The sequence below is a fragment of the Martes martes genome (genome assembly GCF_963455335.1).
Source record: "Martes martes genome assembly, chromosome: 12".
NCBI classification, from domain to species: Eukaryota; Metazoa; Chordata; class Mammalia; order Carnivora; family Mustelidae; genus Martes; species Martes martes.
In genome coordinates this window covers 12,098,623-12,124,150 of record NC_137900.1, presented here as the reverse complement: position 1 = coordinate 12,124,150, position 25,528 = coordinate 12,098,623, and the positions used below count along the sequence as shown (strand labels likewise).

At 44.8% G+C, this 25,528-nt stretch overlaps 1 protein-coding gene and 1 pseudogene across 23 annotated transcripts in view; both read left to right on the top strand.

Annotated features, from left to right (window-relative positions):
• TRPM3 (transient receptor potential cation channel subfamily M member 3) overlaps positions 1–25,528 on the top strand; it is a gene marked incomplete at its 5' end in the record, with an annotated part of 786,868 nt that overhangs the window by 625,004 nt on the left and 136,336 nt on the right. The window lies entirely within an intron of this gene.
• LOC308352938 (small ribosomal subunit protein uS5-like) lies at positions 7,774–8,609 on the top strand (annotated as a pseudogene). The gene has a single exon. The product of its transcript is annotated as a small ribosomal subunit protein uS5-like (transcript).

Sequence of the window (25,528 nt, the reverse complement as noted above, 5' to 3'; positions counted from 1 at the left end):
GCCTCTGGGCCAGGTGGCTTCATGGAAAATACCCCTTCATGGGCCTTTTGTGTTAATGCTTTCTATTCATTTCATATTGTTCTTGGAGAAATTTGCTTCTCCTCTCACGCTCTCACCCACACCCTCCTTGTCTTCCTTGTCTAGACTGTTTCTGTCCCCCACTAAGCTGGTCTGCCCCGTCCACTACCCTCCCGCAATCCATTCTGAATGCCAAGGGGTTGGCAAACATCCGGGGTTTGTGCGCCGCAGAAAGTCTCTGTCGCAGTTTCTTTGTTTATATGCTTCTTTGTTTTTAAACAACACTTCAAAATCTCAAAGCCATTTCCTACTTACTGGCCATCGAGAAACAGGCCGTGGGCCAAATGGGACCCACGAGCTGTGCTTTGCTGGCCCCTGCCACTCGGTGCTGGCCACTACTTCCTACCGAAGCCCAGAACCGATGACATCACTCCTTCGAATGGAAGGTGTCCTGTGTTGCTTCGATTTCCGGTCTTAAATTCCACCACTTTTTTATGGACCTTTCATGTTACCTAAACCAGTCTTCTTGCAGTTAATTTTTTATTGCCTATTTCCCTTCATTCATTCAAACTCAGAGCTCTCTCGTTAGCCGTAACCAATGGGCAGACACAGACGAGCCCACAAATGCACGTGAGCACACACATTCACACCCACCCCCGCCTCCCCCTACGCACACCTAGAATGCACTGCATTCCTTTATTTGCAACTCTCTCGCGGTGCTCGCCATTTATACCTTAAGTCATTTAGGTCTGTCTCTGCCTTCTCACGTGAGCTCCAGAGAGTGGGATCTGTGTCTAATTCATTATTCTGTTTTCCCTGCGCTCACTCATCCCTTATCCGTCAGTAGCACAGCGCATACACAGCAGACACTCGATAAATCTTTATTTAATGGGTGAGTGAATGAATTCAGAGGGATATAAGTTAGCGAGGAGAGGTACGTATTTAATATCCATAAATCGCCTTAAAATCTCCGCTAATGCAGCGTTACCTCTCCGTAGGGAGTCATAGATGTGGTTTATGGACTCAGGTTTGACTCCGGGCCATCTGCTTCAGTGATGGGCACTATGCCTGTGTCGTGGTTATGAGGAGCAAACTCTAGAAGCAGACAAACCTGGGTTCCAACTCTGGCTTCATCATTCAAGGGACTTAACTCCATGAAGCCCCAGGACTGTCTACTTTAAAGATTTTATTTTTTGTTATTTATTTGACAGAGATCACAAATAGGCAGAGGCAGGCAGAGAGAGAGAGACAGAAGAAGCAGGCTCCTCACTAAGCAGAGAGCCCGATATGGGGCTTGATCCCAGGACCCTGGGATCATGACCTGAGCCGAAGGCAGACGCTTAACCCACTGAGCCACCCAGGCGCCCCTGGACTGTTCACTTTAAAAGTGATAATAATACCCATGTGTTCTAGGATCGGCCACACTTCCTCCTCTTGGTACAGATACACTTGATTCTTTAAACACACACACACACACACAATGAGACAAAAATTATAATAGACCAAATGATCAAGACTGGTCCGAGGGTCTCACGTGCCCTCCATCCATGCCCTGCCATGGACGAGGCCGAGCGGAATCCAGAGGTCATTCATACAGCTTCCTGTCCTTACTTGACAGTCCCAGGCTCCAGCACTGGTGAATGTCCCCTCGATACGTGCGAGGGCAACAGCGGAGGGTTGTCTGTGCCTTACCAATGAGACTCCGGGTGGAGATCTGTGTCTTTATGAGGGTATAGTTGAAGTGCGTGCTGATAGCCCGTCACACCCTCTGCCCCATGTGGGAAGCCGAGGGATGACTTCCTACCCGTCTTTTCACAGATTCATAAAAACAAAGCAAACATGACTTCTGAGCAAAGAGGTTTCTTCTCGTTTTGCCAGTGGGCCCCTTATATCCAGGGAAGGACCACAAAGTTCAAGAAGCTCCTTGCTTGGAAAATTCGATGCTTGTCAGACTCTTAATACCACAGGCCAGTGGCTGAGTGGTGCTGGGCAGGTTAGGGTCTCAGCATCGTGTCGGAGATGTTCCTGAAGACCCCGGTTACTCTATGGGCCTGACTTACTGAGAGAACTCAGCACTTCAGCATGGGTAAAGAAGGTTGGCTCAGTGGGTGGCTGGTAGGAAGCACTGGGTGACTTTTCACTGTAATTGCATTTATTCTGCAAGTAACTATAGATACTAATCTGAGTGTAAGCACAGATGTCTACTCTTGCCCTTGTGTTTTCGTAGTCCTCGCTAAAATTGTCAATGAGGCACAATTTGAGGTGGGAGACTTGTCATCCCACCTTCACGTTCCAGCTCCCCCCTTTGCTCATCTTAATGAACGGAGAATACAGACAAGAGGAAACATAGACGTAACCTCCTAACATCCTCCCCCATTGAACACCAATGCCCAGACAAGCACAGTGAACCCCTATGGTCATGACGGAAGAAAATGCTTCAAGCTGCAAAGGAAGGGGCTTTTTAGGCCAAATGGCTGAAAGTCATAGAGTCATGTATCAAGTTTAAAAACCAGTTTTGGGGGCACCTGAGTGGCTCAGTGTGTTAAGCCACTGCCTTCGGCTTAGGTCATGATCTCAGGGTCCTGGGATCGAGTCCTGCATCGGGCCCTCTGTTCGGCAGGAAGCCTGCTTCCCCCTCTCTCTCTGCCTGCCTCTCTGCCTACTTGTGATCTCTCTGTCAAATAAATAAATAAAATCTTTAAAAATAATAAAAATAAAAAAGTTTTCTCCAACACAGAGTTTGAGGAGAAATAGAAATGCTCTTTGAGACAGATGCTGAATTATACCTAACTCCTTTTAAATTCATTTAAATGTCATCTTAACATAACTTAAATCTAAATATTTTAAATGAGATTGTGGGAAAAGGATGCAGAAGTAATGCTCCCTTAAAAATGTTCTCCATTTCATGTTCTTAACACACAGTGGGATGCAGGTTGATTTCTGAAGGTTCTGAAACTCTTTTAGATGATCAGAATATCCCTTTCTAGGAATAAGGATGATGCAGGTTTTGGAATCCGTTTGCTGGTTTGTTGGTTCCAAATCCCAGATTTACCATTTAATGCATGGTACTTGGCAAACTGTTGAACCACTAGATGCCTTTGTTTTTCTTCCTCCAGATAATAATAACTGCATTTATGAGATTAATTATAAGAATTGAATAAGTTAATAGATGAAGATAACATAATATGTACTCAGTAGATACTTTCATTGTAAGAATGATGATGACAGTGGTGATGATGTCTATATAATGCTTCATATTTAACAAAGGTCACGTTCATGTCTTCTTATTTGATATTATAGTGACCCTTGTCAAGGTCACTATTAGTATCTCCACATCATAGCAACTTCAGTACTTAAACCAAGAGCATCTTTCTCAAGGACTGAGCACTTCCCACCATATGTCAGCTGATTCCATATTCTACATATCAGCTATGACCAAGGTAAAAATGCCCTTGAAGTAGGAACCCATTTTCTCTCTCATTTCTGGAATACTCTGAACAAATATTTATGAGACTTCAAGATTCCGGATACGAAAACATTTTTATTTTAAGAGGCATGTATTAACTCTCATGTAGATTACAAATAATGACAACAAAACACAAAACCATGAATAGTAAGTTTAAATAAACACAGATTTTAAGGGGGAATCAGTTTGAAGAAAATGATCTGCTTGTTGTGTTGGTATATAGAAATGGCGAAACAGTGAAGACTGTACAAAGAAAGACTGTAAGGTTGGAACACGTTGCCTTCGGAGCTAAGTTTTAGTTCCTTAATGTAGCTCTCAGGGCCCTTTCTGGTCTGGACTTGGTCTATCTTTCCAGCTACAACTACGGGTACCAATACTTTTACACTTGCGTCTAACCAAATCTAATTTTCCTTGAGGAAGAAGACCATGCCTTTTACATCTTTCTGTATTTTGTGCAAGCTCTGGGATCCTCTTTTTAAATGTTAAATGCACTAGTTTCTAGAAGCGCTGGGATGGATCCTCTACCCCTACCCTACAGCAATTTCCAAATAGGAATGTTACTATCGACAAAAAGGAGTACATGGACTAGTGTTTCCCCTGAATTCAATAGAGTAAGAATTCTTAGCCTCATGTCTAAGAACAGCAATAAGACTTCAGTAAGTTCTGTGAATCCCCTGAAAATGTGTGCAAAATTTTGTATGTATAAGCACATTATGGGAAGAATGCATTCAATTCTCAGATTACCCAGGGATGAATCACTCCAGAGAGTTAAGAACCCCTGTAGTAGACGCCTTTCCATGGCAACAACTAAGTTTGGATCACAGGAGCCATAAGCACCGCCTCACATTCCAATAGACCTAGTCCCTCAGAGACACCCCATCTGGATGAACATTTAACCTCTGAGCAATTTTAAATGTGTGCACCTCCACATTTCTCATTAACAGTTTTTGTAGATGTAATCTCTTCCATGATAACCAGTCAATCATGCATTTCAGGAAGCCAGCCGCTTGTAAATGGGCTGTGATCCAAAGATCTATTTACAGCTCAGAACCCACTGTCTCACAAAGCAATGTAAATAATACAGCAAAATTCTGGTTTGCTATAATGAGACTGAGAACAGGAAACCAAGAAATGTACTCGCAAAGAAGAGAAAGATTGATCCTAGACGGGACGGGATTGACCCTAGACAAAATTGTTAATGTATTAACATTCTAGAACCTGTTCCCTCTTTCTCTGCAACATTGCTCCCAAAGCTCCCCATGCCCACCACAAAGCCTCTTTGTACTCCTGGATAGGATTTCCCCTTCTCATTCCTCCAGCATTGCCCATCTTCCAACTAGTACAATGCCATGACCTCACTGCTGATGAGCTTACCTGGGAATCTGGAGCCCAGTGTTATTTGAATTCGTGTTCATGGACGTGGGACTGAGAGCCCTTTGGCCTCTGTAACCGACCTAAGCTTCTGATGGAGGATGCATATGGAGCCGAAGGAATCATTTTTTTCTAAGATTCTATTTATTTATTTGAGAGAGAGAGAGCAAGAGCAGGGGGAGAGGCAGAGGGAGAAGCAGACTCCCCACTGAGAGGGGAGCCCAACACAGGGCTTGATCCCAGGACTCTGGGATCATGACCTGAGCCAAAGGCAGACACAACCAATTGAGCCCCCCAGGTACCCCAGAACTGAAAGAATTATTGATTACGGGACTCTAAGACAGTATAACAAGTGAAGGGGAAAATACGGGGGGGGGGTGTGTTTAGAAGGGCTGAGCTGTCACATAGATTGTCCAGTCTTATTTGGAAAACTCAGGTCAACTCTCATATTCACATCGTTTCCACCTCTGCTTCATCCAGCATCTCCTTCATGGCCAAATGCAAGGAGAAGTGTAACAGACACTGGCTTACCCTTTCTCTGTTTTAAATTTATCTGAGGTCTCTAACCCTTCCCAGTAAACTTCATTTGACCAAAGACTGTAAAACTACAGTTTGAAAATTACAGCTCCAGAGGACACAGGTGATTCCCAACGTATTTCCTTCCATCGCTTTGACCCCACAGAATGTATTCAAACCTGTATGTTTTGTTGTGGTTTGCAGGAGGGTTGAGAGGAAATTAAATGGGAAGGAGCTGGAGAAGACATGATGAGCGTGGGTCATTTGTAAACCAGGTGTCGAAAAGCCAGATATTTTCTGCTCTCTCGTCCGTGCTAATCAAGGTGTATATGTACCTCCTGTCATTTGAACTCATTCACCCACATTTCCATCTGTATTAGTATTTATGCTTCTTCTTATTAGGTGTGATACCCAGTAAATGGATACAGTCATCAAATCCCAAGGTTTCAGCCCGGGGCCATTAGCCTGATGCTGATCGTGTGTCACCCAATAGACCATTCTCCCAATTTATTTTCTGCCTTCACCAAACCCAAGCCTTGACCAGAGAAAATTACCCTAATGGAGAAGGACAGACACACACTGCATAAAGATGATCACTGTCATATCATCTCTCTTATTTATCTTTGCTATTTATCTGCTTTACTTGGCTGTTTTCTCCCTCAACAAGAATTTAAATGTCCTGTCAGTCAATCTCCTCCTTTATTTTAAATCTGATTTGCTTTTTTTTCTCTTTCTTATCTGGCCTTTCTCTCTCTTTGTTTTCTTTATTCTCCTGCCCAGTATCATGGTTTGTGATCTGCTGCAGCCAGAGCTCAGTCTCCCTCTGGAGCCGGTCAATCTTGTTCATTTCCATAATGACATGACTCACACTTATCTCCCCCCATTCCTCGTGGACCGTGGCATTGGCCTCTGGTGGCCACACCATTGTAGTTTCCTCCTTCTTCTCTGGCTCCTCCTCCTCCCTCTTTTTAATTCATAGAAACATAGACACATAATCACAGGAACATAGAGGTTCAGGGTGTTAAAAAAAAAACACACAACAGTGGTTTCAACATGGGCTGTGTGTTAGAATCACCTAGGGAGCTTTAGAAATGACTGGCACCTGGATCCCACCCCTGGAGGCTCGTGTCATTGGCCTGATGTGGCCTACGACTGTAAGATGTGGAAAGCTCTCCAGGTGGGACTTTCTCATGGAAGAAAATCCTTGGTTCTGCCCCATTACCACTTATACACTCTATTTCCTTCTTTGCCTTTGAGCCTAGAGAGGTTCTGGTATAACTCGTCACAAGGATGGGCTTAAGTTTTCTAGAAAACAAATTAAGGTTTCACTTGTGTGAAACTTCTCATTTTCCAAAGATGCCACCAAATGAAGTATCATGATATATTAAGAACAGGCCTGATGAGGGGCCAGAACAGAGGAAAAGCATAATTAGGTGAAATTGGCCACAACCAAGTTGATTTTACATTCAGATCTTCCTCAACTTACAGTGGGGTTATGTCCTGATAAACCCATCACACAACAAAAATACCGTTAAGTCAAAAATCTATTTAGTACAGCTAACCTACTGAATATCATAGCTTTGCGGAGCCTACCAGAACATGTGCTTAGAACATGGTAGCCCACAGTTGGATAAAGTCATTGAACACAAAGGCTATTTTATAGTAAAGTGTTGGATATCTCACGTAATTTCTGGAATACTCTACTGAACATGAAAAACAGAATGTCTATATGCATACAGGACGGTCATCAGCATATCCATTGTTGATGCTCGTGACTACAGGGCTGACCAGGAGCTGCGGCTACCACTGCCCAGCATCATGAGAAGATGTCCTAACACATACCATTAGCCCGGAATGATCCAAATTCAAAATCTGAAGTCCAGTTTCTACGGAATGCAAATCACTTTCACACCAGAGTAAAGCTGAAAGATCATAAACTGAACCACCAGAAGTTGGGTACCGTCTGTACTGTGATCGCATTCTTCTCCAAGCACTTGGCCAAGACTTCTAACAAGTGGTTAGAAGGACTGTGGGGGCTTCACACCCACCCAAGGGCTCTGCGTGTGCCCTCAATGATCGAGGACAGAAAGGAGGGAGCAGAGGAGGGACAGACTCATGGAGAAGAGGGAAGCAGGAACTGGAAGAGGAGGAGTAAATTAATCCCTAGCTTACCAGTTGCTTTGTAATTTCATCTTCCTCACAATATTAAGAGACAGAGAATATCCTCCCTATTTTTACTGGCTTGAGATCACTCAGCTAGTAAGTGACATGAGTGGGACTCCTGCTACCTCCTGCTCACTGCTATCATCCATTCAAAGACAATAGTCCTGCTTCTTCTTGAGAAAACACCAAGTGTCACATGACACCGATGTTGTGGGTGGGCCTGGGGGGTCCCAGGGACCATGGAAAGGCACAGTGGCTTCTTGTGGGCCAAAGACAAGGAGTGGATCCCCATCACTAAGCTGGGCCGCCTGGTCAAGGACATGAAGGTGAAGTTCCTGGAGATGTGTTTCTTCTCCCTGCCCATCAAGGAATCTGAGATCGTTGACTTTTCCCTGGGGGCATCCCTCAAGGATGAGGTTTTGAAGACTATGCTGGTGCAAAAGCAGACCTGTGCTGGCCAGTGGACCAAGTTCAAGGCATTAGTTGCTGTCAGAGATGACAGTGGACATGGCGGTCTGTGTGTTAACTAGTCCAAAGAGGTCTCCACTGCCATCCATGGGGCCATGATCCCTGACAAGCTTTCAGTAGACCTGTGTGGTGAGGCTACTTGGGGAACAAGATCGGCAAGCCCCACGTTGTCCCATGCACGGTGACCGGCCACTGTGCCTCTGTGCTGGGGCGCCTCACTCCTGACCTCAGGGGCACTGGCACTGGCTCAGTTCCTGTACCCACGAAGCTACCGATGATGGCCAGTATAGACAACAGCTCCCCCTTAGTCAGGGACTGCACTGCCACTCTGGGCAACTTTGCCAAGGCCACTTTTGATGTCATTCCCGAGTCTCACAGCTAGCTCACCCTGACTCTGGAAACAGACTGCACTCACCGAGTTTCCCCATCAGGGATTCCCTGACCATCTTGTAACAACCCACACCAGATCTCTGTGCAGAAGACCCAGGCTCCCGCTGTGGCCACCACGGGCTGTATACAAGAAAAACAAAGTGAATTAAAGCCTACAAAAAAACACAAAAATAAACAGAAAAACAAAGGTAACTACCATCCATCCAGTAAGAAATAAAGTTCCCTTGCTGCTTCCTGCTAGCCTCATTCTAGGTGGGGGAAGGGCACTTTCTGCCCAGAGGAGAGGGAGCTTGCCCCTCTCCGCCTCAGGGGGAGGCAGGCTGACTTGGGACCCAAGAAGTCAAGGTGGAGTTTTCCTGGCAGCATGCTCACCTCCACCAGGCGCTGGGTCAGGGGAGAAACACAACTTCTTTCAGTAATTTCCAGGAGCTGCTGCAGGAATGCCAACCCCAAGGCGTGAGTCCTTTCAGCAGGCTTCCCCGCGTGGAGAGAGCCACAGGACTTCTGCACGGAGCCAGCGGTTCTCCTGCAGGACAACAGAACGCTCACACAAGCTCACCATTCTGTCATCTACCAACACTAACAGTCAGATGCCAGTGATTCGAATGGTGGCAGACGACCTCGCTTCAACAAAGCAGCATCATTTTGTTTCCAAACCCGTAGAGGACAGGCTGGTAACCAGAGGGAGAAATCCCATTACAAAGCAGCATTTTTGGGGGGCAGGGGGCAATAGTAGACTCTCAGGAGTAGTTTTCCTTGGGAGTGACCGCCAACACCTACATGTGTGTCTCTTTCCCTACTCTGGCCCTGGTCTCTTGTCTCAGCCACTTTGGGTTTCTTTGGTCTCAGACGTTGGCTTGTACCCTTCTTACTGCCTGTGACTCCTTCCCTCCCGTCTTCACATGACTGGCTCTTGTCATTTTTCATTCTCAGCTTGAACCTCCCCTCCTCCAGGAAGCCTTCCCTGACCACCCTACATAAAGCTGTTCCCCCATTCACACCACTGTTTGTTTTGTGATGGCACTTGCCACGCCGTGCACTTCTCTCATTGGTTCATGTTTGCATGTGTTTTTGTCTCTCTGCACTGTTAGCCTCGATGAAGGCATGTTCTTGTTCCTCATGTCGCACGTCTCTAGCACAAAGCAGATGCTCGATTTAAAAATAAATTTAAATATCAATAAATTGATAAATGACGCCCAGATCTGCCACATCTAATGCTGTATTTTCTCCCCCTGCCCTTTTTTTCCCCCAACTACTATTTAGGGAGGACTTTATTTCAGACCCTATGCTAGGCACTTTGCACCTGTATTTCGTTTATAACTCAAAATAACACTATGTGATAGGTGTTATTTCTCCAGTTTCACAGATGAAGAAACTAAGGCTTGAGAAATTAGGTTTCTTGCCTCAGCCAATATCATAACTGAAACGGCCAGGATTCAAGCACAGATGAGTCTAATTCCAAAGCTTTTCCTTTTCTCACTCTGTGACACTTTCTCTGCCGCCAGTGGGGGGGAAAAAAAAAGACAGTATCAGGGAGGATGAGTAACTTTCCAAAGATTGGGACAACAATGCTTCTCATTTATCTTTCTTCCTGTCCTTGTATGTGTTCATTCTTTCTCCCCAGGCCCCCATTTCACACTGCCAAACACATGCACGTTCCCTGGCAGGAAACACAGAAGTCATTCCTGCCAGAGAGAGCGCTCTCTGGAAACAGTCAAGTCAGGAAGTCACTTTGAACGGCAAGTTCCTTTTCCAAGGCTCTCTGGAAATCTCCTCTCTTAACACCTATGTTTCCGGCGCCTCGATGCCGCATCCTTAGTCCTTGTACCTCCAGAGAGATGCCCCTGCCATGGCAGATTGCTCTGGAATAGGGCACGGTGCCCAGATGACACACCTGCTTGCGTCCCAAACTCAGGACTCACGAGACCCGACTTGCAGGTTCCTTTATGGACCAAAATGGGGCTAGAACCATGAAGGAGAGGGTCTCATCCAGACACCAGTAGGGCCCTTGTGTGGCTTTAAATGCCAATGTTCCAGCTCTGCCTAAGACAAAATGTTTCTCAACAACCCGATTTCTAACCAGACCTCCACCATCTGCCATCTGGGAGCCGTAATCTCTGTCTTCCTCATTCATTGGTCGTCCGACGTTCCCCATCCCCACTGCAGCTGTTTTAGCTGCTTGTGTGGGTCAGTGCTCTCCCTCGGCCAGAAGAGCAGTACTTCATAGCTTTCTCAGCCCCAGGAGAGGAAGCAGAGGGCTCAGAGAGGAGAATTTTCCAAACCTTCTTACAACATGCCAGCAGACTCCCAGATGCCCTGGGGGCATGGGCACACAGAGGGGCCAGAAGCAGAGCAGATTCCGGGCACAGCACACATTGTCCACAAATCAGCATGGACATATGCAGAAAGCTCACTGCGGGAAAAACCAGGCAGGAAATGCATCTTTTTTTTTTTTTTTTTTTAAGCCAAACCATCATACATGTCAATAAATGAGCATCAAACGGAAGTCTAGACTGTATTCCCAGAATGCTCATGGCACCCGTGGGGTGGTCTTTAGTGGGAACATTCATTCACATTCCATTCAGGGTCCTCCTCTGAATCACCCAGAGCAAGCTAGCGTCTGCGTGTTACGTGCGATACTCTTCTGTTCAACAAGCTATGTGTGCGGTTTTTCAGTCATTTCTTGAACGCCTGCTACGTGCCCAGCGGTATTCTCGGGGCTGGGGTTACAGCAGTGCCAACCCTCAGACAGCCTACATGCCGGTGGGGGAGAGATGGTAAAGAAATAGCGAATACATGGGAACGGAGGAGGGAACAGTCTTGTGCTCATATATCAAGTACCACCGGGATTAAAGATCAGCCACCAGATTTAGCCAGATACGATTTTGCTGGTGACCTTGAGGAGTGCGGTTTCAGTGGTGGTGTAGAAAAAATCTGAATCTCATTCAAGAAACAGTGAGACTTGTGAGAAGTAGAAAGAAGTGAGAATAAAATGTTTTTGAAGAATTTTGCGATTTAAAAAAATGGGGAGGCTGGAGGAGGACAGAGATCAAGGGATGGAATCACAATAACTCTCGTCCGTAAAAAACATTCCATGACCTTAAGTATTTACCCTCTTCAGTTTTGGAAGACTCAGGACAGAGATTTTGGTAATTATCTTCATTCTCTTCTAAACCAGAGAGAAATGGCTTTGAAATACTTTTGGCCTGGGGGCCCCTGAGAATTAAAGAAATTCAAATAATAATGTTTTTATTTTTTAAAGATTTTATTTATTTATTTGACAGAGATCACAAGTAGGCAGAGAGGCAGGCGGGGGGGGGGTGGGGGGGCGGGAAGCAGGCTCCCTGCTGAGCAGAGAGCCCGATGCAGGGCTCGATCCCGGGACCCTGAGATCATGACCTGAGTGGAAAGCAGAGGCTTTAACCCACTGAGCCACCCAGGTGCCCCCAAATAATAATGTTTAAAAGCTGCCATTCATTGGGTGCTTATGAGATACTCGGAAATGATACGTATTCCTTCCCCCCCCCCCCTCTCCTTTAGATCGAAAACCACCTTAACAACTAGGTATTATTGTCATCTCTCCTCTTTAAAGCTAAGACAGATTAAATAATTTCCCCAAGGGACAAGGAGGGTTAAAAAGCAGCCTCAAGATTTGAATCCAGACTTTTTTGAATAAGCATTTTGAGTACTTTCCGCTTCTCTTATCTAATATAAGAAGGACTGGCTTCTAACTCTCCAGCCGAAAAATCTCACCTTCTAATGATTTGACTAGATGGAAGACGCAATCTGAATGACCTCTGGGTCCCAGCCAGCATTGCCTGTCTTGGGTTGTATGATTCATTTACATCGTCTGAGTCTTCTCCCATACTTAAGGTTAATGTCACAGCTCTCAGGGAACAATCATCTTGAACTTGAGTATGAACGTAGCTTTGATCCAGTTCATTTTTTTCCATTTTAAAAGCAATACACACTGATTAAAAATATGTTTATTATCAATTTAGAGACTACCACAAAATAAAAGGAAGAAAAATACCGCCCCCAGCCCCACAAGCACAATGACTTTTGTTAAAGTTCCCTCTGTTTTTTTTCCCCATATGTAAATTATTAGATTTGTTTTAAACACCGGCATAATCATGTGTATATATTTGTACAACAAGATTGCTCATTTAGCATTGAAACACTTGCATTGTTTCATGTATTTCATATGCATACGTTTTAAGGTGGACTCTTTTGTTATTTGACAGTGGGATTTCCCTACTAAAAACATTAGGTTGAGTTTTAAACTCAGGAACTGACATGGATCCCACACCTAAGCCCTCCTACCCGTACTTAAAGTGTAGGCGTCTGGTTAGAATGATACCAGAGTCAGTGCTACCAACAGCTACTTCTCCCCTTCCGCCATGATTCTCAAACCTGCTTTCTGTAAGAATTAACTTTATGGTCCTCCTATTATCAATGTGATGAGTTATCAATGTTATGAGTCTATTGAAACACTTTAAAATACATAGCATTTAGGAGCAGGCCAACCCTCCTTCGCTTTAACAAAGCCTTCCTAACCATTAAAATTTCACGTGAATGCAATTTATGAGCACGTACTGGAAACTGCACAGTATTCCAGGCCTTGAACAAAGGGCGGTTGTTAAATATGATAATGAAGAAATGGCGCTTACTAGCGGACCCGTTTTACTCGTGATGTTTATGTAATTAATTTTAATTCATTGACTGTCCCAACATTTTGTTGGGCGATTTGCCGAGTTGGAGAGTGTCATGGATTTTTAGACCTTGTGGGATTTGACCTTAGTCAAAACCTCCTAGAGAACCTTTGTCCCCTGCATATGCAGTCCGTGTGGAGGAGCCACAGGATAAGAAGAAATCGTGTGATGAAAAGAGATAGGAAGACCTAGTCTGGACTTGACATCTGTGGTAAATGCAGTCTTTCACTGATGTATTCCTGTTAAATTCCTTGACTGAATTTGTATTCTCCACAAATGTGGCTCTGATGTTGGTCCTGGAGAAAATCCCATTGTAAGTTTCCTATTTGCTGAGTATAATACAACCAGCAAGGCTACCGCCATACCAGTCCTTGACTAACATTGGACTAACAATGACCTATTATGGAATAATCAGGGTTCGGTGTTACTCTTCACGCTCAACAAAGGCTATGTCACGGACAGTGGTAGAAACCAACTAGAACCACCAAAGAGAATCCCTCTTCATGCCTCCTTTCACATGCTCTGTTTCTCTTTCTGTCTTTCTTTTCCCTTTGAATTGTTTGCAAGCAGAGTTACCAATAAAATCTAGGTCTGATCAGAAGTGGTTCATTTTGTAAGACTCCACTGAAATTGAACTACTGATGAACAGTATTTTTTTCTTTTCCGAACAGTTCTCTAAAACAAACAAACAAACAAACTGAAACACCCATATCTTCTTAACTGCTTCGTCTCTCTCACCATTTTTTTTTTAAATACTTTTTCTATGCATTTTGAAGCAAGAAATAGAGCCCTCAAGTTTAGTGGAGGCAAAATACTGGGAAATGTAAGGGGAAAAAAATCTTTTTTAGGAGGGGCCATACTCACTAGGCAAAGCCTAATTTTAAGCAGTTTACAGCCCGCACGACTAGCATTTATTCTGTGTAGGAGGACACTTGAGAAAGAGAGCAACTACTTGGGGAATGAACGATTTACAGTAGCAGCGGTTGGAACAACTGGCCTTCAGCCTGTCCAAACATTCTCCCGAATTTATGACATAAAATTTCCACATCAGAATGAGCCCCCAGAGAGCGAAAACAACCAGTTGACAAGCTGTTCTGCTCTCCGTGAAGGCTGATGGGGTCTCTCTCCTTCTGGGTTCCCAAAGTATCTAAAGTTAGACCAAGTAATTAAGCCCCCAGGGGAAATTACCTGGGACTGATCATTTCATCATTCTGGCATTATTAAAAAAAAAATCATAGAGACAGAAGAGTTATTTATTCTTATGTTCTTTTGCTACGCTGGCCCACTCCTCTAGGATATGGGTCCCTCCTTAGGAAGTTAAAGGACACCACAGCAAGAGAAAGAAACTGTAGGGATCATCGAGATTAAATCTCCTCGTTCAAGGTGCTGGTGAGGAAATCAGGGCTTTAAATAATGACAGTAATAGCAACAGCATTTACTGAACACTTACATTTTCCAGGTGGCTTGGTTTTTTGAGCCCATGTACTCAAGCTAGTTCAGTTTCTCCAAGAATATGTCATGGTCTTTTCTGACTGTGTTATACATATTAACTCATTTTTCTCACAACAACCTATGCAGGCAATCTTCTTATTTAAATTCCATTTAATTAACATATAGTGTATTATTCATTTCAGAGGTAGAATTTAGTGATTCATAATGTTGTTAATGTCATCATCTGTAAAACAGATGATGTGCTCAAGACCACAGAGCCCACTAAGTGGCCTAAAATATTATATGGTTATCTTTTATTATATTATCTATAACATGATAAAATATAATGTTATAACAAACATATGTTATATAATAATAAGTATTCTGTATTGAAACTTGCAAAAATCCATTTCTCTAAAAGTTTCTGTGCATCAAATATTTCAGTCAAGAGTATTGCAATCTATCCATCACGTGTTGGTGAGGCCAATCAGAAAAAAATAATATGCCATATCCCACGTAATAAAGGTCCTCTGATTTCACTAAATATTGACTTGAAACACCAACACTGCATCTGGAAAAGTTGTTCAGAAAATATCTACTAAATCAAAATCTGAACGTCACTTAGAGTCAACACAGTGAATCATATGGGTCCAGAAACCATAGTTTCAGTACTAAAATCTAGACTGGATGGCCTTGGAACTACCAACTGGGTAGGGCATCCTTAGACTGGATGGCCTTGGAACTACCAACTGGGTAGAACATTTGAAATAGGGACGATTCTGGAAAATTCCATGTGTATAGTTAGTGTATGTGTTTGATGTGTGTATCTAATGCATATATTAGTTGTATGTCAGTGTAAACAGTGGAATGCCATTTTTTAACTTCTTTGGATTTTTTTAAAATTTTTTATTTATTTTCAGCATAACAGTATTCATTGTTTTTTTACCACACCCAGTGCTCCATGCAATCCCTGCCCTCCCTAATACCCACCACCTGGTTCCCCCAACCTCCCACCCCCCGCCCCTTCAAAACCCTCAGGTTGTTTTTCAGAGTCCATAGTCTCTCATGGTTCACCTCCCCTTCCAATTTCCCTCAACTCCCTTCTCCTGTCCATCTACCCTTGTCCTCCATATTATTTGTTATGCTCCACAAATAAGGGAAACCATATGATACTTGACTCTCTCTGCTTGACTTCTTTCACTCAGCATAATCTCTTCCAGTCCCATCCATGTTGATACAAAAGTTGGGTATTCATCCTTTCTGATGGAGGCATCATACTCCATAGTGTATATGGACCACATCTTCCTTATCCATTCATCCGTTGAAGGGCATCTTGGTTCTTTCCACAGTTTGGCGACCGTGGCCATTGCTGCTATAAACATTGGGGTACATATGGCCCTTCTTTTCACTACATCTGTATCTTTGGGGTAAATACCCAGTAGTGCAATTGCAGGGTCATAGGGAAGCTCTATTTTTAACTTCTTGAGGAATCTCCACACTGTTCTCCAAAGTGGCTGCACCAACTTGCATTCCCACCAACAGTGTAAGAGGGTTCCCCTTTCTCCACATTCTCTCCAACACACGTTGTTTCCTGTCTTGCCAATTTTGGCCATTCTAACTGGTGTAAGGTGGTATCTCAATGTGGTTTTAATTTGAATCTCCCTGATGGCTAGTGATGATGAACATTTTTTCATGTGTCTGATAGCCATTTGTATGTCTTCATTGGAGAAGTGTCATTTAAAAAACTGTAGGTAAAACCCAACAAAGATGTGAGCTGGAGTGAAAGCAGGAGCATCCAAAGTTCTTTCACAAGTCAGCATGAGTAAGTTACGAGTGATAAAGATGAAGTCTTCCCCCTGGATTCCATCCCAGTTCAGAAATACCTCCTTTCCTCTTGCATCTCAGAAAGTATAGGATCCATCACTATGAAAGGGTGTATTTAGAATGCTTGTTTTTCAGAAAGCTGCTACAATACCCTTTTGCTTTAAGGGAATTTCGAGTTCTTTCCCCCAGCCTTTGCTGCATTGGCCTGGGCGGTTCTGTCATTGCTGAGTGTGATCAATGAAGCAATGCTTGAAAGCAGTCGAAACCTTGAGTTGATTGGACCTCTAACCGCAGCCGTCCTACTTGAAATTACAAGCTGGACTCTTTGAAATGAAACATGTCATACCCAGCAAAGTTGTTGACTGCCTGTCAGACCTGAGAATTCTTAGAGAAATTGAAATAGCATGACAGATGGACTCAAAAAACCCAGCAACCCGGGAAATGTTCACGAACCCCCTCCTTTCTTCTCAGTATCGGGGCTGGTGACTGTGGGCTGTCTTCCTTCTTTGTTCCTAGTGGCATGATGGTCATACTTTAGGTGGCCTTTTTTTTTTTTTTTTTTAAATGTAGGCTACATACCCAATGGGGAGCCCAACACGGGGCTTGAACTCACGACCTGAGACCAAGTCCTGAGCTGATATCAAGAGTTGGGCACTTAACTGATGGAGCCTAGGTGGCCTTTTTTAAAAAAAGCTGTTGAGTAATACTTGATAAGATACTGTCTTGAGTAAGTGAAGGATTTGTCACTGACATGATATTTCTTCTTTTGGGAAAAAAAAAAATCTTCTCATGGCCTAATTTATTTTAGGGATGGCCTGCCTCACTTCTGTTAGGTCTTAGGCTCATGAAGTTTTGGTGTCCATGAACTTGGCCTTACCTGCCCTTTCAGACTGACAGTATAATTATGAAGAGACATAGTAGTGTCATGCTCTCAGAATCTACTACCTAATAAAAATTAGGTTTTTCTTTTCTAAATGGTAAATAAAAATAAAACCTGGTTTCCTTTCAAGGAATTAGAATTGTCCATTTTACCTAACATAAATCCACTACTTTTCTTTGGGGTCGGAATTTCAGGAACCGGCTCAATGGTACCTAATTTTATGATTTTCCCCCTGGCTAAATTTAGCTTCACTCAGCTCTTAATATATTCTATTATTTCTTGTTTTGTACCAGTATGGCCAGAAAAAAAAAAACAACCACCACCACCTCAGCTACGTTCTTCTTATCTTGTGAAAACTATATTCTTTTAACTAATAATATTGCAGTTTTTTAAGGTTCTAAACTTGGAACTGAGCTTTACCTAATCAATATAGTTCCTATTCCTTAGAAACAAATATTTCTGCAGGATTACGGTATCACCAAAGGTCAGTCAAGTGTCGATGAAGTTGTATGGACTCAGTTATCCAAAACATGAGAGAAAGAGGAAGCGATCCTAAAAGCAGGCGCCGCACAGAAACATAAACAGATGCAGATAATAGAGATATATTCCTAGGCATGCATCGATATGTGTGAATATATTATATATAATATCTGTGTGTGCATATCTAACATCAACTAGCCTCTACATAGGTCACCATGGACGCGACTGTGTGCTAGTGCTTTAAAGGTTCCTAGTTAATATCTTAACTAAAGGCTCCTAGAAAATATGTGTGTATATATGTACATATTGATTATTGATAATTAGTTATTAATTATATTATTAATATATTTATGTAGAATACAGTGTATTAAATACGATTAATATGTGTATGCACATATAAACTGGGAGCCTTTAAATTTATGTGTGTATCTATTGTATATATTGCACAGTGCCTTAGCATTTTGGGGAGGAAGGAAAGAAAAAAGGGAGAGGAGGGATGAAGAGGGAAAGAGAGGAGGAGGCTGAAAATAAGCAAAAGAAATGCGGGGTTTGAGAGGGACTCAGCATCTCACCGTTCCTTGCATGTTCCTATGCATCTATGCGTACGTGCTTTCAAGCTATGTGATGTTTTGCTGCAATGGGCTGATAAGGAAGAGGTTAAAAAGCAGAGAAGGATCTCTCACTCCCATCCAGAAGTGAACAGCAGAGTGGCAGACTCAAAGACAGGTACTGGACAGAAAATAATTACATTCTACTTCGTACCACTGTCACCTCCATTAAATGCAGTAGCTTTATAATTGCTAGCTAAAAATATACACCTTTTCATGCCATCCTCCCGTGCCTATTTTTGGGAGCTTGACTTTCTTCAGCAGCTTGCTTTATTCCATGTTAGTGCTCCTGCTGGGCCTCTCGGGAATTCTGTATTCACAAAAAGCAAAGTCCAAAGGAGCTGCTGATCGATGACGGATAGACCCTGACCAATCAGCAGGTGCTCTTGCCAAAGCAGTAGAGAGGAAGTTCAAGGCTGGCGGGTAACCGTGTCTCTTTCTTTGTCATCAGGTTCTTCCTACCCTCTCCGCTGGCTTGGTGGCTTTCCAGGAAATAAGAGATGAATTCTGACCTTTAGAGAATGCGGGGGAGACAGGCCGGCCACCATGATTCTTTCTTTCTGTCGGGCTTTTCTTTTCCTTCCAGCGCACTGAGTAGATGACTGCACTGCCCCCAACGAGGGGAAATGAGGCTCCCGTGACAGGGCAGCTGGTCAGGGGGTCTGAGAGCCATCAGGCCTCGGGTCCCACCTGCAGGGCGGTGCTGTCCCACCCCTTCTTCCAGCAGGTCTTTCTTTGCATGGAAGCAGTGGCCATGGGCATCATCGACGAAACACGACCTCCGCCCTCTGTGTGGCTGCCATTCCTTCTTCTGTCCTTCCACAGAATCCTGGAAATTCTTAGGAGCCATCGGGCAGAATGAGTGGGGAGGTCTCTAACCAGGTCGTATCTGAGAGCACGGCCTGGGAATGCCGGCTCTGTGACTTGGAGTTAGTTCCTGGACTTCTTCAGGCCTCGGGTATCCCTACGGGAACACAGGAGTGATGATGCGGAGGGTCATGGGGGAGGTGCCACGAGAGCCGTAGAGGCACGAGAGCCGTAGAGGCACACCTGCCCCGCAGAGCTGCTTTCTCATCACGGAGGGCTCACTTCCGTTCCCACCTTAGACGGAGCTGCTGACTTCCCTCAGCAGCGGCTCCCCTTGAGAATCTAGAAATGTTCAAGATCCTTCCTCCCTAAGCAGAGAGTAGCAGGAGGAGCTGAAATAAAATTAATCGGAAAATTTGCCTGCTTAAAAAAAAAAAAATGACAATATCTAATTTATCGAAAGATCTCTTATACAGAAGAGTTCTGAACCAGGAAATAAGAAATGGAAAAAAAAAGAAAAAGACTTATCTGAATGTCGGCATCGATATCAGACAATCTGTGCACGAAATCCCACGTGGTCATAGGCACAAAGTGCCGCAGAAACCAGCACACTTCTGCTCCAGCTCGGCCTGGCTGTCCTGTCCTTTGCAGCCAGCAGGCAGGGCGGCGTAATGAATGAGCACTGTCAGAGGATTTCCTCAGACCGAGTGTCCAGGATCTATAAAGAGCAGGTACAGGATCTCTAAACGTGAGAAGCCTGGGCCATTGAGATAAGGCCAAACAGGCCTACCTTTCTTGTCCGCGAGAACACCACTAAATCATGCCAGAAGGGGAAAAAAAAATGAATTTTCATCGTATTTAATGTTGTCTGAGATGACAAATGCGTCCATTCCAGTGTAGAAACGTTTCTACCCAAGAGAAGGAACGTGTTTTTACTTGGCATGAAGGGATAATCCATCCTTAACTAGAAAGTTCTCTTCAGGGGAGCACTTCATTCTTTATGTCTCTGGTAGGATAGACATCATCCCGTAACTGGACAGCCAGGGTAACAGGGGAATGTGAGAAAATGCTGGCGTTTGATTGACGCGGTGATTACAAAGTTAAACATTGTTCTGAGCGTTCTTTGTGGGAAAGGCAATGCTGGTTAAAACGTACATTCTGCCTTCCAAGAGAAACACGCTCGGATTGGTACCGAGTTGCCTTCTGGGACAATGGTTGGCATATTTAGTAGGGCCCCCGTCACGTACGCATGAAACCACTGTGTGTGTGTGTGTGTGTGTGTGTGCACGCACGCGCGTGTGCACACGTATCTTCCTATTGCTGTGATAAGCCAGTGGGTCTGTGTATAACCTCCCTCCAGTTTTGCAGAGCAAAAGAGATGAGATGAGAAAGATGAGGGATTCTGCTCTCTTAGTCTTGGGTTCTCCACGTTTACACACACATTTACACACATTGCTCCGGGGCAGTTATACCCATAAAAGCTATTGGCAGCCTCTAAGTTTTGGTGGGTTCAGAAGCGCTCTCCAGAGACTCCCCAGGGCCGTGCTCTAGCTCCAGCGAGAGACGCTCTAACAAAGAGCTCATTATTCTTGCCCACCGGCGCAAAGGTTTGGAGCGCATGTGGGCAGCAGAAACTCGAATAGTTTCGATTTCACTGCAGGACAGAGCGCTGTCCGAAACACCACCCCCTGCCTGGTGGGATCTGCCCTGGGCCTCCACTCAGCTTCTGAGTCAAAAAGGATAGAAATGATGGATAAACTCCTCACCTTCTCCCAGATCATCCTGGCTTCTGTCTCTCCTAAGGGCAGCCCCATGCTGTCATCACCAAGGCTGAAAGTCTAAGAGTCATCTTTGTTTCCATCCTGACTCTTGACCCCTGAAAGTCACCCCACCTCGTGATTCTCCTTGATCCCCCTCATGCATGTCTCCCCCATCATACAGCCACCCACTAACCGAGGCCCTTGTTACCCATTTCACGCCTGCTGCCGCAGCTCTGAAGCTGGCCCCCAACTCCAGTCCCCACCCTGAGATTAATTTGTGCCTGAGAGCGTTTGACTGCAGCAAAACAGCTTCGAGAGGCTGCGGGGCACAGCCTCTAGAACTGCACGGACCTGAGACCCAATCTTGACCGTCATGTTCCAGCTAAGCCCTCTGGGTAACCAGTTTACTCTCTGAGCCTCATAGGGTTGAGGATTAACAAGGTAACAGGTGTAAGGTGCATGGCACCAGGCCTTGTGTGAACCGAATTCTGTCCAAATTCCTTAAGGCTGAAGATCATTCGTAGCTTGGCCTCAGCCTTCCCTTCTAGGCTTGCTCCGTGAGTCACCTTCCCTGCCCCCAGGGCTCCAGCCGAACTGAATATTTGTATGTAACCTTTTAATGTTTACTTTCCTCTTACTTTCTCTTACCATTTTCTTCTTCCTGCTCCTCCAGCACCCCACTTCCCGACTGAAATTCAAACTAGCCCGCGAGGTTCAGTCCGAATCCTGGCCTCCTCCGTGAAGTCTTCTTGGGTCATACCAGCCAGAAATGACCTTTGTCTCCTTAGTCCTTACGTTCTGAGCCTAGTTGGAATTTTCTCGTGGCCTTCCTCACAGCGTCCTCATTCTGAACATCTTTGGATCTCTCTTTCTCCCCAAATGCTTTCCCATTGGACATATGTGCCCATGATCTGGAACATATGACATGAAATCGTGAGCCAACTGTAAGGGAGACAGGGGGGAAGGAATTGCTCTACTTGGGACAAAAGTTATCCCTTCTAAGCAGTCATGCTCTAAGAAGTTAATAGTTCTGACGTCCAGGCCTGCAATTTTGGGGGGAGCGGGCGGTGGCCAGACCCTCCCTTGCCCTCAATTTATTATGCTAAGAGTTTTGACCCTGCGATGGTTTGCAGCTCTGGCTTGTGCAATAAGGAACGAGAAGAATGAACTCAACCCTTCAGTGGAAGGAGATAGGGCTGTGTGTCCATGTCAGCCCAAGGGGGAGAAAGGGATTACTTGGGTTTAGAGAGAGATGATGGAGCTGATAAACGGAATCATGTTTTCTTCCAATCAATCCCATCAGAGCTTGAAAGAATAGAAAACTCTTCAAAACGAGGTTCACTCTAGGCCGGTATATATGACAATAGATGGGCCCTGGACTCATACTCCCTTTTACCATTGAATAAATGTCATGTCCTGCCATTGTCAGGCCAGAAAATGCAGGGGAGGGCTTCCAATCTCCCACCAGCGTTATTTTTAATTTGCCAGGCTGGGTTAAGGGGAAAACCTACTGGGGCTGCTTTTTGTTTCCCTTTGTATTTTCACTCTTGTCATATGACAAAGGAAGCCCTTGCTTCTTATTCTTCTCAAGCAGCCCTAGAAAAAAAGCTGTGGAGAAAACACACACTGAAATGAAAACCTGCAAAAAGGGAGAGAAAAAAAGCTGTATCCCCAGGCTGGGCATTGTGGGCAACAAACAAGGGATTTTCTCTGCCCCTGGGACCGTGGGGCAGGCACACGGGAACCAGGAGAGGAGAGCAGCCCTGGGCAGGCATGCGAACTTAAAGGCAGAGGATGGTCTAGAGAAGGTCTGACTCTCAGTAAATGATCTTTGTGATTTTCTCTCTTAACTACCATGGTTTAAGACATGAGTCATCATACTAAAATACCTTCTTGTCCACTTGCACATGCATTCAAATACATTCATTCAAACAAACACATAAAATTCAGGATCATCTTGGGTCAGGCACGTTCCCCAGGACATCCCAGTGTTGGCCCAACATGTCCTTCCGACATGGGTCCTTGCACCATGTGGTTTCTGTCCCCAACCACAAAGCCACCCGAAAGGTTTTCTTTCTTTACCCTCTGACTCAGGCTAGGAATTTAATTTAATATTGGTTCTTATGACCATGTGGGGGACATTCTTGACCAAATGGCAGCATCAGTTTTGCTTCTGATTAGCCTACAAGGGTACACGTGAAATGAGACCTAATCCTTTAGGACCAGCGTGCCCTTGGAATATAGGGCGGAGCTTGTCTTGTCTTTACTGGTGAGACTGGGGATGAATATTAGGAGGAAACCTGACTGGTCTCTGGATGACAGACAGTGCAGAGATACGTAGACACCCAAACCCAGACGCTGAGCATCCAAGACCCCAGACCTGCCTTTCTGGAATCCAGTTGGTACAGTTCAGTCTCAGACATGTTAAAGAAAAAAAAAATATTCTGACACTTGTTCAGACAGTAAGGAAGATTTTATTCAAGGAGCTCTGCACTGGGGTTTTGTAGCAGGAGAGAGAGACTGGGCTCAACTCTGAACAGCAAAAAGAAAAGTGGGAATTTATAGTCAAGGGACAGAAGGAGGGGGTCAATGGACAGGAAATGACTAAGAGGGTGGGAGGATTCTTGCAAAACAGACCTACCAAGATGCTTGCTAAAGGCAGCTAGGGCGCTCAGATATCACTGGGAGCTGGTGGAGGATACAGAATTTGGCCAAATATAGAGAATGACCAGATGCTAAGGGTGGCGCATTCTTGCTAAAACAGGGCAATGTCAGGATGAACATGGAACTCTAAAGGTTGGAGCCTGGTAGAGAAGATGGTTCAGAGAAGCCAGGCTAAACTTTGGTCAGGGAGAGAGCCTTTGTCATGCACGGTCCCCTCGGAAAACCACAAGCCAGATTTGAACTTGGAATGAAGAATTCATTCCACATTCATGGGGCATCCACAACATGCCAAGCATACTGCTGGGTAACAGGAATGTGGAGAGGGGAGAGGGGTCCTGGCCTTCTAAGAAATCAGAGACTGTTGAAGGAGGGAGACCAGCCAACAGGAGACCATATGCTCTCAAACCAGGCCGCCTGGGTCTGCACGTACCCCAGCTTTTCCTGACTCTCCGGCCTTCCAAATGGTATCTAACCTCCTCGGCCTCCAGGTCATCATCTGGGAAATGGGAATCATCATAGAACTAGATGATAGATTTTTGTGGGGTCGTCTGAAGCCTGTCTGTGGACCGCTTTGCGCAGTGTTTGGCCTGTTGTAAATAACACAACAAACACCCTTAGTAGTATTGCCATCACAGATGGGGACATGGTTTGTAGCATGCCGTCAGCGTGACAGAGGACAGACACCTCACCCCAGGGAAGGCTGCTTTGAGTCCAGACGGGCTCACAAGAGATGATACTTGAACAGTGCCCGAGAGGACAAGGGGCAGATAGGCAGGCAGAGCTGAAGGGACCAGACACAGCATCAGAGAGAACGGACAGGACAAAGCCACTGCCGTGGGAGAGGAGCAGGCCCAGGGAACATGCCCAGCTTAGCAAATGGGAAGGGGATTAACAATTATTAAGCCTGTGTGAGATACTAGAAACTGCACTATATGGTTTTAAAAGATGATCCCCCAGAAAGCTTTGCACTACCCCTGAGGCAAGGCATATCCCTGCTTTTCGCTCAGAAAGAACCTGAAGCTCCAAGCCTTGCACGAGCACCTCAGCAGTGACCTAAGGTCGCACATCCCTCGGCTGGCCTGAGTCACTTCTGGGTCCGAAGGACTCTAAAGCTTGGGTTCTGTACATAGTCTGTCCTCTGGGAGCCAGAGCATAACTGTGCTGGTGTCGGGAGGGCTGTGGGGAGCTGTGGAACATTCTCAGGGGTCAGACCGGGAAAGTCCCAGAGTTCACCGTGAGGGGTGTAAGGAACAGCTTTTCCTGACAGAGGAAGGGTTATCACTAATCCCAGAGGCGTAAGAGCTGGGCGTGTAAGGATCAGCAGTATGGCATTCGTGGCATGGAATGAGATGACGGTGATCTGACTCCGCAACATGGACGGGGAATATTTTTAAAATGGTCATTTGTTTCTATGAGTTTGGCTTTTTTAGATTCCAAATGTAAATGATATCATGCAGTATTTGTCTTTCTCGGTGTGACTTATCTTACTTACCATATTACCCTCAAGGCCCACCCATGTTGTCACAGAGGGCAGGATTTCCTTCTTTCTCAAAGCTGAATAATATTCCCTCTTGTTTGTTATCATCCATTCATCTGTTGACGGACACTTAGGTGGCTTCTGTATCTTGGCTATTGTGAATGACGCTGCAGGGAACACAGGAGGGCGGATCTCTTTCTCACATCCCGTTTTCATTTCCTTTGGATGGATATCCAGAAGTGCGGTTCCTGGATCTTATCGTTAGCTAATGCTGCAGTGGTAATCATACCGCCATATATAAGTGTATCAAGTCAACACACTATAGACCTGAAATGTATACACCATTATATGTCAATTACATATTGATTAAAAAAATGGTAATTTGCCCAAAGCTAATGAACAGATGAGAGTGAGACAGCAAAAGGAAACAAAGTTTCCATATGGTACCAGGCACAAAAATCAAGATCCCTTCTTAGGGATGTTCTTGAGGGAA